We start from the raw sequence: 12,851 nt of genomic DNA, 5'->3' as shown, positions 1-12,851 counted from the left end.
AACTTTCCAACAGTTTACTGCCATTTCCTCTCTCCCATCTTCTTGGTTATTGTTGCCATATATTTCAATGGTATATGTTATGAACCCAAAATTATAGTAATAATTTTTTAAATTGTTGATTATCTTTTGAAGCATTTTTAAGATGAGAAAAAACATCTGTATTGACCCAAATGATTATCTTTCTGTAAATCTTCATTCCTTCATATAGATAAAAGTTATCTTTTTTCTTTCTGAAGCACTGCTTTTTTTAAATAATTTTTTTTATTAGGTTAGTCACCGTACAGTATATCATTAGTTTTTGATGTAGTGTTCCATGATTCATTGTTTACATATAATACTCAGTGTTCCATGTAATACGTGCCCTCCTTAATACCCATCACTGGGCTAACCCATCCCCCCCACCTCCCACCCCTCTAAAACCCTCAGTTTGATTCCCGGAGTCCAGAATCTCTCATGGCTCATCTCCCCCTCCAACTTCCCCCCCCTTCATTTTTCCCTTCCTTCTCCTAATGTCCTCCATTCTACTCCTTATGTTCCACAAATAAGTGAAACCATATAATTGTCTTTCTCTGTTTGACTTATTTCACTTAGCTTAATCTCCTCCAGTTCCATCCATGTTGATGCAAATGTTGGGTATTCATCCTTTCTGATGGCTGAGTAATATTCCATTGTATATATGGACTACATCTTCTTTATCCATTCAACTGTTGAAGGACATCTCGGCTCTTTCCACAGGTTGGCTATTGTGGACATTGCTGCTATGAACATTGGGGTGCATGTGGCCCTTCTTTTCACTACATCTGTGTCTTTGGGGTAAATACCCAGTAGTGCAATTGCTGAGTCATAGGGTAGCTCTATTTTTAACTTTTTGAGGAACCTCCACACTGTTTTCCAAAGTGGCTGTACCAACTTGCATTCCCACCAACAGTGTAAGAGGGTTCCCCTTTCTCCACAACCTCTCCAACATCTGTTGTTTCTTGCCTTGTCAATTTTTGCCATTCTAACTGGTGCAATGTGGTATCTCAGTGTGGTTTTGATTTGAATTTCCCTGATGGCTAATGATGTCGAACATTTTTTCATGTGTCTGTTAGCCATTTGTATGTCTTCTTTGGAAAAGTGTCTGTTCATGTCTTCTGCCCATTTTTTGACTTGATTATTTGTTTTTTGGGTGTTGAGTTTGAGAAGTTCTTTATAGATCTTGGAAATCAGCGCTTTGTCTGTAGTGTCATTTGCAAATATCTTCTCCCATTCTGTGGGTTGTCTCTTTGTTTTGTTGACTGTTTCCTTTGCTGTGCAGAAGCTTTTTATCTTGATGAAGTCCCAAAAGTTCATTTCTGCTTTTGTTTCCCTTGCCTATGGAGATGTGTTTTGAAAGAAGTTGCTGTGGCTGATGTGGAAGAGGTTACTGCCAATGTTCTCCTCTAGGATTTTGATAGATTCCTGTCTCACATTGAGGTCTTTCATCCATTTTTTTTTCTTTGTGTATGGTGTAAGAGAATGGTTGAGTTTCATTCTTCTGTATATAGCTGTCCAATTTTCCCAGCACCATTTATTGAAGAGACTGTCTTTTTTCCATTGCATGTTTTTTCCTGCTTTGTCAAAGATTAGTTGACCATAGAGTTGAGGGTCCATTTCTGGGCTCTCTATTCTGTTCCATGATCTATGTGTCTGTTTTTGTGCCAGTACCATGCTGTTTTGGTGATCACAGCTTTGTAATATAGCTTGAAATCAGGCAATGTGATGCCCCCAGCTTTGTTTTTCTTTTTCAACATTTCCTTGGTGATTCCGGGTCTTTTCTGGTTCCACACAAATTTTAGGATTGTTTGTTCCAGCTCTTTGAACAATGTCATTGGTATTTTGATTGGGATGGCTTTGAAGGTATAGATTGCTCTGGGCAGCATAGAAAGGTTTGGATATGCTCACTTTTGCTCTGACTCTCGGAAGAGTCACGGAAAGCCACCAAGGAAAGCTGCCAGAGAAAAAAAGCCCCCCCAAAATGGTTTTCACTGAGCCCATCCCCTCCTCACAGGGGGGAAGGGCAACTCTGCCCAAACAGGGTTGCCTGAGTAACAGCGTGGCAGGCCCCTCCCCCAGAAGACAGACTAGAAGAACAAGAGGCTGACAACCCTAAGGTCCCTATAAAACAGGTGCATCTTGCTTGGATTTTGGTCAATAATTTGGACTCTGTACATTCCCTCAACCACCCCTCAGCAGAATGACTAAGAGGAGGAACCCACAACAAAGGAAAGAACCAGATAATGTGGCCTTTGCCACAGAACTAATGGATATGGATATAACCAAGATGTCAGAAATTGACTTCAGAGTAATAATTGTCAAGGGATATCTAAGCTTGAGAAAAATGTTAATGATAATGTAGAATCTCTAAGGGCAGAAATGAGATCTAACCAGGTTGAACTTAAAAATGTGATGAATGAAATGCTGTCTAAGCTGGATACTCTGACTGCCAGGGTAAACAAGGCAGAAGAATGAATTAGTGAGATAGAGGATAAGATGATAGAAAAGAAGGAAATCAAGGCAGCATGGGAAAAACAAATTAAAACCCAAGGAATCAAACTGAGAGAGATTAGTGACTCAATGAAACATTCCAGTATCAGAATTATTAGGATCCCTGAGGGGGTAGAGAGGGAGGTCTAGGAGATATATTTGAGCAAATTGTAGCTGAGAACTTCCCTAATCTTGGGAAGGAAACAAGCATTCGTGTCTAAGAGGCAGAGAGGACCCCTCCCAAAATCAACGAGAACAGACTGACGCCATGATATATAATAGTACAATTTGCAAATCTTAGATCCAAGGAAACAATCTTGAAATTGTCAAGAGGGAAGAGATTTCTCACTTACAGTGGGAGGAATATCAGAATAACGTCAGACCTGTCCACAGAGACCTGGCAAGCCAGAAGGGGCTGGCAAGACATATTCAGGGTACTAAATGAGAAGACCATGCAGCCAAGAGTACTTTATCCAGCAAAACTGTCATTCAGAATGGATGGAGAGGCAAGGAGCTTCCGAGACCAGCAGAAACTGAAAGAATATGTGACCACTAAGCTGGCCCTGCAAGAAATATTAGGGGGGGTTCTATAAAAGGAGAAAGACCCCAAGACTGATATAGAACAGAAATTTACAGAGACAATCTATAGAAACAAGGACTTCACAGGCAACATGATGACAATAAAATCATTATCTTTCAATAATCACTCTCAATGTGAATGGCCTAAATGCTCCCACAAAACGGCACAGGGTTGCAAATTGGATAAAAAGACAGGACTCATCCATATGCTGTCTACAAGAGACTCATTTTGAACCTAAAGATACATCCAGACTGAAAGTGAAGGGATGGAGATCCATCTTCCATGCCAACGGACCTCAAAAGAAAGCTGGGGTAGCAATTCTTATATCAGACAAATTAGATTTTAAGCTGAAGCACTGCTTTTAATCATTTTCTGTAGTGTATGTTTGCTTGCAGTGATTTCTCTCAAGCTTTTGTTTCTTTAATACAATTTTATTTTGCTTGAATTAAAAAAAATGGTTTTACTTTGAATAGGATTATAGTGTGATTTTTCTTCAGAACAACATATATAGCATGATGTTGATCTGTTCTTACAAATTTTATAATGAGAAGTCTGTGACCACTCTTATTTATGTCCTTTTGTATTTAATATTCCTTTTTATCTCTGGATAGTTTGAAGACTTTCTTTTTATCACTGTTTTTTAGCATTTTGATTAAAATGTGACTTGCTATCATTTACATTTTTATTCTCTTGTGACTTATTGAATTTCTTGGATCTTTGAGTTCATAGTTTTTTTTTAGATTTGGAAAATTTTGACCTTTTTACCTTCAAACAATTTATCCTCTCTTCTCCTGCCCCAACAATATATCTGCTACCTCTTTCTGGAACTCCAATTACACATATTCAGTGGCTTGATATTTTCCCAGAGGTCACTCTTCATTTTTCCATTTTTCCTCCCCTGTGTACTTAATCTTGAATACTTTCTATTGTTAGTCAAGTTCACTGATTTTTGTACTAAATTTGAAATCTGGTTTGGTATATACTCTATCTTTGTTCTGCTTGAAAATGGTCTCGACTATTCTATGTTCTTTACATTAAAAAAATTACAATCTGCCTATCAATTTTTCCCCAAAAAACCTTTTGAGATTTTAAGTCAGGTTTTGTGGAATCTATGGATTAATTTTTGGGGAATTGGTAAATTAAAATTAGTATGTTTTGTAATACATGCACATGGTATATTTCTCAATTGATTTAAGTCTTTTCTAATTTCTCTTGACAATGTTTTCAGCATCATAGTCTTACCAATCTTTTGTTAGATTTAATTATGGGAATTTGATGTTTTATGTTGCTATTATGAATGGTCTTGATGTTTTATTTTCCCATTTTTGTTATAGTATATAGGAATATGTTTGATATTTTAATATTGGCCTGTATATTAAGCCTTTGCTAAATTTACTTATTAACTGTGACTTTGTAAATTCCTTAGGACTTTCTTCTCACATGATTATGTCATCCTCCAAGAAAGGCAGTTTATTTCTTTCTTTTCAATATGTATGACTTTGATTTTTCTTTTGCCTTAATGCCTTGGCTAAGACCTCTAATGTTGAGTTGGGGTGATGAGAGTGAGTATCTTAATTTTTTTCCCTTGATTTTAGGAATAAAGGATTTTATATTTCACTATTAAATATGATACTTTGTTAGGTCTAGATTTTTCATAGCTACCCTTGGAGAAGTTCTTTTCTATTGCTTGTTTGGTGAGAGATTTATTATTATTATTACTGTTATTATTATCATTATTAATACATGTTGAATGATTTCAACTGCTTTTTCTATAATCTATTATTTTTCTCCATTAGTATGGTTTTCAAATGTTAAGCCAACATCTATAAATAAAATGAATCCCATTTGTGATATATATATATATCATTAATATATATATATTATATATATAGTAGTTGGTTCTATTTGCTAACATTGTGTTTAGAATTGCAGTGTTCACTCCCATGAGAAATTTTCATCTGTTAATTTCTTTTTATCTTTCTTTCTTTCCTTTTTTTTAGCCTGGCCTTGAAACTAGTTTAGCTGGTCTAATAAAATGATTTGTGAATCAGTCAGTTAAGCATCTGCCTTCAGCTCAGGTCATGGTCCTGGGGTCCTGGGATGAGTCCTGGGTCAGGTTTCCTGCTCAGTGGGAAGTCTGCTCCTCCCTCTCCCTCTGTCCCTCCCCCTCCCTCCCATTACTTGTGCATGCACGCTCTCAAATAAATAAATGAAATCTTTAAAAAAATTATTTGTGATGTACTCCATCTATATTTTTTCCTTCTCTGAAAATTTTGGGTAAGACTGGTATTCTTTCTTCTTTCAAAGTTTTGTAGATTTCAACAGTGAACCTATCTTGCTTATGGTTTTCATTCTTGGTAGTTTTTTTAAATTGCAGATTAAATTTATTTAACAGTTATATTGACATCCAGATTTAAATTTATTCTTGGATGACTTTATTCAGTTGTTTTTTCAAAGAATGTATCCATTTCATCCAAGATTTTAAATTTATTGACATAAGGTTATTTATAATATTTTATCTTTTCAAATGCCAGTAGAATCTGTAGTGATGCCTTCTTTCTTATTTCTGTTAATTTTTTCTTGATGAGCCACTCAAGGGTTTACCACTTTATTGGCATTTCCAAAAGGTGTTAGGACTTTTTGTTGATCCTCTTTATTTCATATTTATTTTTATTCATTAATTAATGTTCTTATCTTTATTAATAATCTCTGCACACTTTAAGTTTTATTTGCTGTTCGTAATGTCTTGAAATAGGTGATTGGATCATTGATTTTCATCTTGAGTGATACTATCAAATGAACACTTTAAACATATGTCATACATTTAGATATGCAGAATCAACTGAACAGCTTTTCAACTTTTAAAATTTGACAGCAATGTGGATTAATGAGGAATTCTTTCATGATAAATAGATTTTGTTTATTTCTTTGCCAAGTAATTTCTAGATCTCATGATGAATACAGAAGTGATTTAATAATTATAAGAATATAATCTTGTCAACATCTTTCAGTTTTGTATACAAAAAATAATTGTAGCATAGTGTAAGGTAACGATACTACTGGCCTTCATCAGAAAGATAGAAGGATCATTAGTCTTTAGTTAGGAAAAAAAATACATGATGTATGAATAATGGCAATGGCTTTGACAAGAACTTGGACAATAATTCAAATGAAACAAAGAAGTGGAAATTGCTTATTAAATGGAAATTCTTTTTTCTATGACTTTTTTTTATGATTCAACCATTAATGGAATGGTCATAAGAACCTTTGTACATATCAATACAACCATATACTGTGATTTGACAGCATCCTCAAATTTACAATAAAAAATTTATAATACAAAATTAATTGTTCTATTTTGCAGGAATCCTGAACTAAGAACATGGACTTGGACATTTGTACTGATCGGATGAGGGCAGAAGTTATAGAATGGTAGGACATTAACTCACTTATGATGGGTGAAGCATAAAGAAGAGTTGAGGAAATTTAAACAGTGACTACATATAGTCTTTCAAGAAGCTTCATCAAGGAGGGAAAATGAGAAATAAGAAGTCAGACAAAAAGAAAATACAGACACTATAGTGAGTACTGTATTTTTATATTTCATTATAGGAAAGGCGTAAATATTTACATAAGTTTTATTTAAAAAAACAGTAAATAGCATTATGTTGAAGAAATGGAGATGATGATTGGGGCAGCATAGTCCCAGATGCCATGGTAGGGAACCAGGGGGAGAACTGAGGGTAAAGGGTTACCAACACACAGATGGAGGACCCGTCTTACTATGAGGGGAAAGGAAAAGAAGCCTTCAGTGGAGAGATTGTATGCTGGCAGTGGGAATGTGAAAGGTAATTGAAAGAGTGCTGCTCAGTGACATCTGTGAATGAGTTATCTAATTCTTGTTTTACTAGTTTGTCTTTTAAATGGGTCCCAACGCTCAAATTGGCCCTGTGTGAGTGTCAACCCCCAACACACACACACACACACACACACACACACACACATTTTCTCAGAAACATCCCTACAACCTTGTTGTCTCTAGTCTACCCAAATACTTTTTAAATTATTTTCAACCCCCCTGGCTGATTGATGAGGGATCTGTCCCACAGGTCAACACTACTCTCTACTCACCTCCATTAAGGCAGCTATAGCAAGCTAGTTTGAAATAGACTATTTGGAAATTGGCAAATGGAAAGGAAAGTTCATCAAGAGCAAGTGAATGGGTCACTGAGAAGAATAATTCACATTCTATTGAGATGTGAGTATGTGCATTGATCAATATGAACCTAGTATTCAATTTTTTCTTTAGTAGTTCAAGATAAATGGAAGAAATAGAAAATCATCACAGTAATTTCAGCATTCTTTCTCTTTTATTTCAGCTCTTATACCTGTGACCTGTCAAATGGAGAGCAGACAGACTTGATTCAATTGTCATACCAGCCAAGTAAGAACTGTGTTGGTTTGATTGTAGACTAGATGTCTTACATACTAATATTCACTCAAATATTTTGTTTTATCATGTTAAAAATTAATCTATGTCACTGATGACACTGAGTGTAGCCAGAGAAACCTAATGTCAGAGGCTGTTGAGTCCAGCATCAGAGAGAAATGACACATATACATAGGCCAAGAAAGAATGAAGGCCAGAAAGTCAAGAAGTTGTTCAAGTGAAATTTACCTATAGTATTACCTCTAACACCCCACCCCCCCAATTAATTAGCAGAGCATTGAGGATGAGGACTTTGGGAAGGGGTCAAAGAGGGTGGCATAGGAAGATCCTGAACTCACCTTCTCCCCAAGACATACCAAATCTACAGCTACACATGGGTCATTTCCCTCTGAAAAATTTCTGAAAACTAGATGAACTACTCTCCACAACAAAGGCTAAGGAGAGGGGTAGGAGAGGCCGAGACGTGATCTTACAAAAAACCCCACCTCTGGTGTGGCAATACACAGTGGGGGAGGGGATCTCACCAGACAGGTACTTCCCCCAAAGAATGAGGTGTTGGTGCCCCACATCAAGCATCCTTGCCCCTGGGATCTGCACTGGAGAGACAATACCCAAGAACGTCTGACTTGGAAAACAAACAAGACTGATTTCTGGGCATCCCCGAGTGCTATGGAAAGTGGAGATTCCTCTCTTGAAGGGCTCACATGTGGTCTTGCTTGCCCTAAACCCAGCAAAACAACAGCAGTTCGAAAAGCACCTAGACTGTATGTGAGGGAGAATCAGTTGCTGCAGGAATGGAAGACAGTCAGAAGCTCCCCAGGGACAGAAGTGCCGGCAAATGTCATTGTGGCACTGTCCACATAGCCTGCTAGCCCAGGCAGCAAGCTTGCAACACCCTCCAGCTGCCTTGCTAGGTCCTTGGGGGTGGGGGTGGGCTGTTGCAGCATTCTCCTGCTCCTAGCATAAAGTTGGTATATGCACACAGACTAAGCACTCTCTCACTGCATCGCTGGAGCCCATAGGTCAAGACATTTTCCCACTGTCTTTCTGAAGCCAGCAAGTGTATATGTGTAAGCCATACAGGGTAAGCCTGCCCTTTGATCACCTGCTCTGGTGGCCAAGCAAGCTGGAGTTCCAGAGCTCCATGGGACTGTTAACAGTCAGAAAGACCATTCTTGGCAAGCCACCACCCTCAAGACACTGTACCTAGAGTAGACTGAGACACATCCCCAGTCTTCCTGTGAAAAAAGCCTATTTATGTAGCGTGGCGCTTCAGCTTGAGGCTTCAGGTTTCCCACAAATGTAGAGGCTAACTAAGGAGGCACTCCCATGCAATGTAAGCAGGGAGATACTATCCCTGCTCACCTCCTTGGCCTCAATACAGCTCTACATGACTTCCCGGAAAGGAGATTATACATTCATCTGGAGCCCTAATTTTTGCACCTGTTGCCCAAAGTAAACCTCCAGATCTCCTAGTCTGGAGGCCAGCAGGATTACGATTGCAGCCCCACAGGACCATATATTTGCACACTTTAAAAGCTTCTGTCCAATGCTCTGGTTTCCAGCCAGTCTGAAACTTGGTCCCAAATGATTCTTCTTCTTGGATCACTGACAGATCTTGGCGCACCCTCAATAACAGGGGCATATTGAGAATAAATCAGGCAGTTTAGACAATCATAAAGGTTCAAGAGACAACCAAGAGCTAGAACAAGGTTGAACAAGAACGATCTAAAAGAAAAAAAAAAACACTAATTCAAAAGGATATATGTGCTCCTTGTTCATTGCAGCATTATTTATTTATAATAGCCAAGATATGGAAAAAACCTAAGTGTCCATTGATGGATAAATGGATAAAAAAGATGTGGTATACACACACACACACACACGCACACACACGCACACTAAAATACAACTGAGTCATAAAAAAGAAGGAAGTCTTGCCATTTGCAACAACATGGATGGACCTTGAGGGTATTATGCTAAGTGATATAAGTCAGAGAAAGGCAAATACTGTATGATTTAGCTTTTATGTGAAATCTAAAAAACAAAAGAAACAAAACAAAACATTAGTCGTTCCCAGAAGGGAAGAGGTTGAGAGAAGGCAAATTGGGTGAAGAGGATCAAGAAGTACAAACTTCCAGTTATAAAATATATAAGCCACAGGGATGTAATATGCAGCATGGCAAATACAGTCCATAATATTGCATTAACTTTGTGAGATGACAAATGGTAACTAGGTTTATAGTGGTGATCATTTTGCAATGTATACAATGTCAAATCACCATGTTGTACACCTGAAACTAATATAATATTGTATGTCAATTATACCTCAATAAAATAAAAGAAGAAGGAAGAGGGGTTCGGGGAGCAAGATAAGAAGAAACTTACAAAAAAGAATGAGGGCTTTGGAGCCAATGACTGGGATAAAATGGAAACTGCAAATTGGTAACTGTGACATTTTAAAAGATATTTAAGCTCCAATAATAATAATTTTAATTTCAGCATTGATATGGGGATTAAATATTATGACACATTTACAGTGCTTGGAATGATGTCTAGTGCCTAGGAATCCATCGATAAAGGCCACTGCTATCCAAATTAACTGTGGAAGTTAAGACAGAACATATTTCAAATTACATTCTAGAGCACACTTGAGGAAGAGTAGATTTCAATTTTCTTTTTTTTTTTTTATATTTTATTTATTTGACAGAGAGAGAGAGAGTGAGAGCAGGAACACAAGCAGGGGGAGTGGGAGAGGGAGAAGCAGGCCTCCCGCCGAGCAGGGAGCCCGATGTGGGACTCGATCCCGGGACTCCGGGATCATGACCTGAGCCAAAGGCAGACGCTCAACGACTGAGCCACCCAGGCGCCCTAGATTTCAGTTTTCTATGGAACCACTCTCTGTGAGAACCCACTTGAACTTAAGCCCGAGAAAAAGTATGATTTATGGATTAATAAGGTGGTGGCCATAAGTCAAACTGAAATATTTTGATAAGGTTGGAAAAGTAATTCTGGAGATAAAAATAAGTAATAATAATAACTGATTACTAAAAATATATCACAATTACAAAAAAAAAAAATCATTCTGGAAGAATGTGTAGCTAGGAAAAAATAGCAGATAGGAAGTATTTCCCTAAGAGTCAACCAGATTTCGCATTCAGAATTTTAGTCACTGCCAGTCAAATTTCACAATTAGGAAAAACATATCTTTCAATTAATAGAAAGCATCCAAATATCATGTTGGTAAAAACGGGATTTTACTTTTGATTTTGTGTGTGTCATAAAGCACAAAGAGTTAACAACAATTTGGTGACAAAAAGAAACTTCTATCACTCTGTGCATAAAATAGTCATTCTACAATTCTAATCTTACTCCTCTGATACATTATTCATGTTACAATTTGAAGTAAAGGATTTCTTTCCGTCTTTTTTCCTCCTGAAATGTGAGATTCATAGTTTATTTTGCCCTCTTTTCAAAATCACTAATATTTCCTCTGAAGTGTTTAACCTGCTTTTTATTATAACATTGAAATTTTAAAATGGTTTAGAAAAATGTTTCAGCCTGCTTCAATTGAGCACACAAAAAGTATTTAGCACTATAAATAAATGCCTCAAAACCAACATCTTTGAATAAATTGAAGGAAGATAATTCCTTTAATTCCTAAAATTCTTTTTAAAAATGAAAATACTATATAAACTATATATATTTCAGGAATTTAAATATTTTTATTTTAATGAACTTCATAGAAATTGATCTCTGAGGCAATTATCAAAAAGATGCTATATAAGGAGGACCTGGGTGGTGTAGTCCGTTAAGCATCAGACTCTTGGTTTTGGCTCACGTTTCTGCTCAGGTCGTGGAGTCGGCTTCCCTCTGCACCTCCTGTTCATGTGCCCTCTCTCTTAAATAATTGAATCAATCTTTTTTTTCTTTTTTTAAAGATGCTATATGAGACAATTTGGCTGAGTATTTTTTGTATTCATTCAGTGTCCTGGGATATATTTTGAAAGCATTTCTTTATCATTTCTTTACAAAATAAAATGGATTAGTATTACCTGATAGGAAAAGAGGCACATTAAATAATGCTGTAGCCTGCTGTCCTTAGAAATTGCTGTAATGGAGACATGGCAAGCCAGATGTGGATGCGACTGCTGATGCTGTCATCATTCCTTGATTTGCCTAGACTTTATTTTTTAATAATTTTACTTAAATTCTAGTTAACATACAGTGTAATATTAGTTTCAGATGTACAATATAGTGATTCAACACTTCCATACACCACCTGGTGCTCATCACAAGTGTGGGGTGCAGTATCCCTTTGAATTTGTATTTTTGTATTTGGGTAAATACTTCATAGGATGATTCTTGGATTATAGGGTAGTTCCATTTTTAACTTTTTGAGGAAGCTCCATACTGTTTTCCAGAGTGGTTGCACCAGTTTTCATTCCTACAACAGTATAAGAGGGTTCCTCTTTCACCACATCCTCACACAACACCTGTTGTTTCTTGTGTTGTTGATTTTAGTCATTCTGAAAGGTGTGAGGTGATATCTCATAGTTTTGGTTTGCATTTCCCTGATGATGAGTGATGTTGAGAATCTTTTCATGTATCTGTTGATCATCTGTATGTCCTCTTTAGAAAAATGTCTATTCATGTCTTCTGCCCATTTTCTAATTGGATTATTCATTATTTGGGTGTTAAGTTTGGAAAGTTCTTTATATATTTTGGATATTAACCCTTTATCAGATATGTCATTTGAAAATATCTTCTCCCATTCTGTAGGTTGTCTTTTAGTTTTGTTGATTATTTAATTTGCTTTGCAGAAGGCTTTTATTTAGATATAGTCCCAATACTTTATTTTTGCTTTTGTTTTCATCGCCTCTGGAGACATATCTAGAAAGAAGTTGCTATGGCTGATGTCATGGAAATTACTGCCCATGTTCTCTTTTAGAATTTTTATGGTTTCAAGTCTCACATTAGGTCCTTAATCTATTTTGAGTTTATTTTTGTGTATGGTGTGAGAAAGTGGTCCAGTTTCATTCATTTGCATGTACCTGTTAAGTTTTCCCAACAACATTTGTTGGAGAGGCATTCTTTTTCCCATTGGATATTCTATCCTGCTTTGTCAAAGATTAATTCACCATATAATTGTAGGTTTGTGTTTGGGTTTTCCATTCTGCTCTATTGATCTATGTGTCTATTTTTGTGCCAATGCCAAACTGTTTCAATTACTCTAGGTTTGTTTATTTTTCCCCCCAGTATTTTTTTAATTAACATATAACATATTACTCGTTTGAGGGGTGCCAGTCTGTGATT

Source organism: Mirounga angustirostris, unplaced genomic scaffold (assembly GCF_029215605.1).
Source record: "Mirounga angustirostris isolate CCGP_5_RB_7025 unplaced genomic scaffold, mMirAng1.0.hap1 SCAF_1, whole genome shotgun sequence".
Classification (NCBI taxonomy): domain Eukaryota; kingdom Metazoa; phylum Chordata; class Mammalia; order Carnivora; family Phocidae; genus Mirounga; species Mirounga angustirostris.
The sequence above is the reverse complement of the archived record's forward strand: the minus strand, read 5'-3'. Positions refer to the sequence as shown.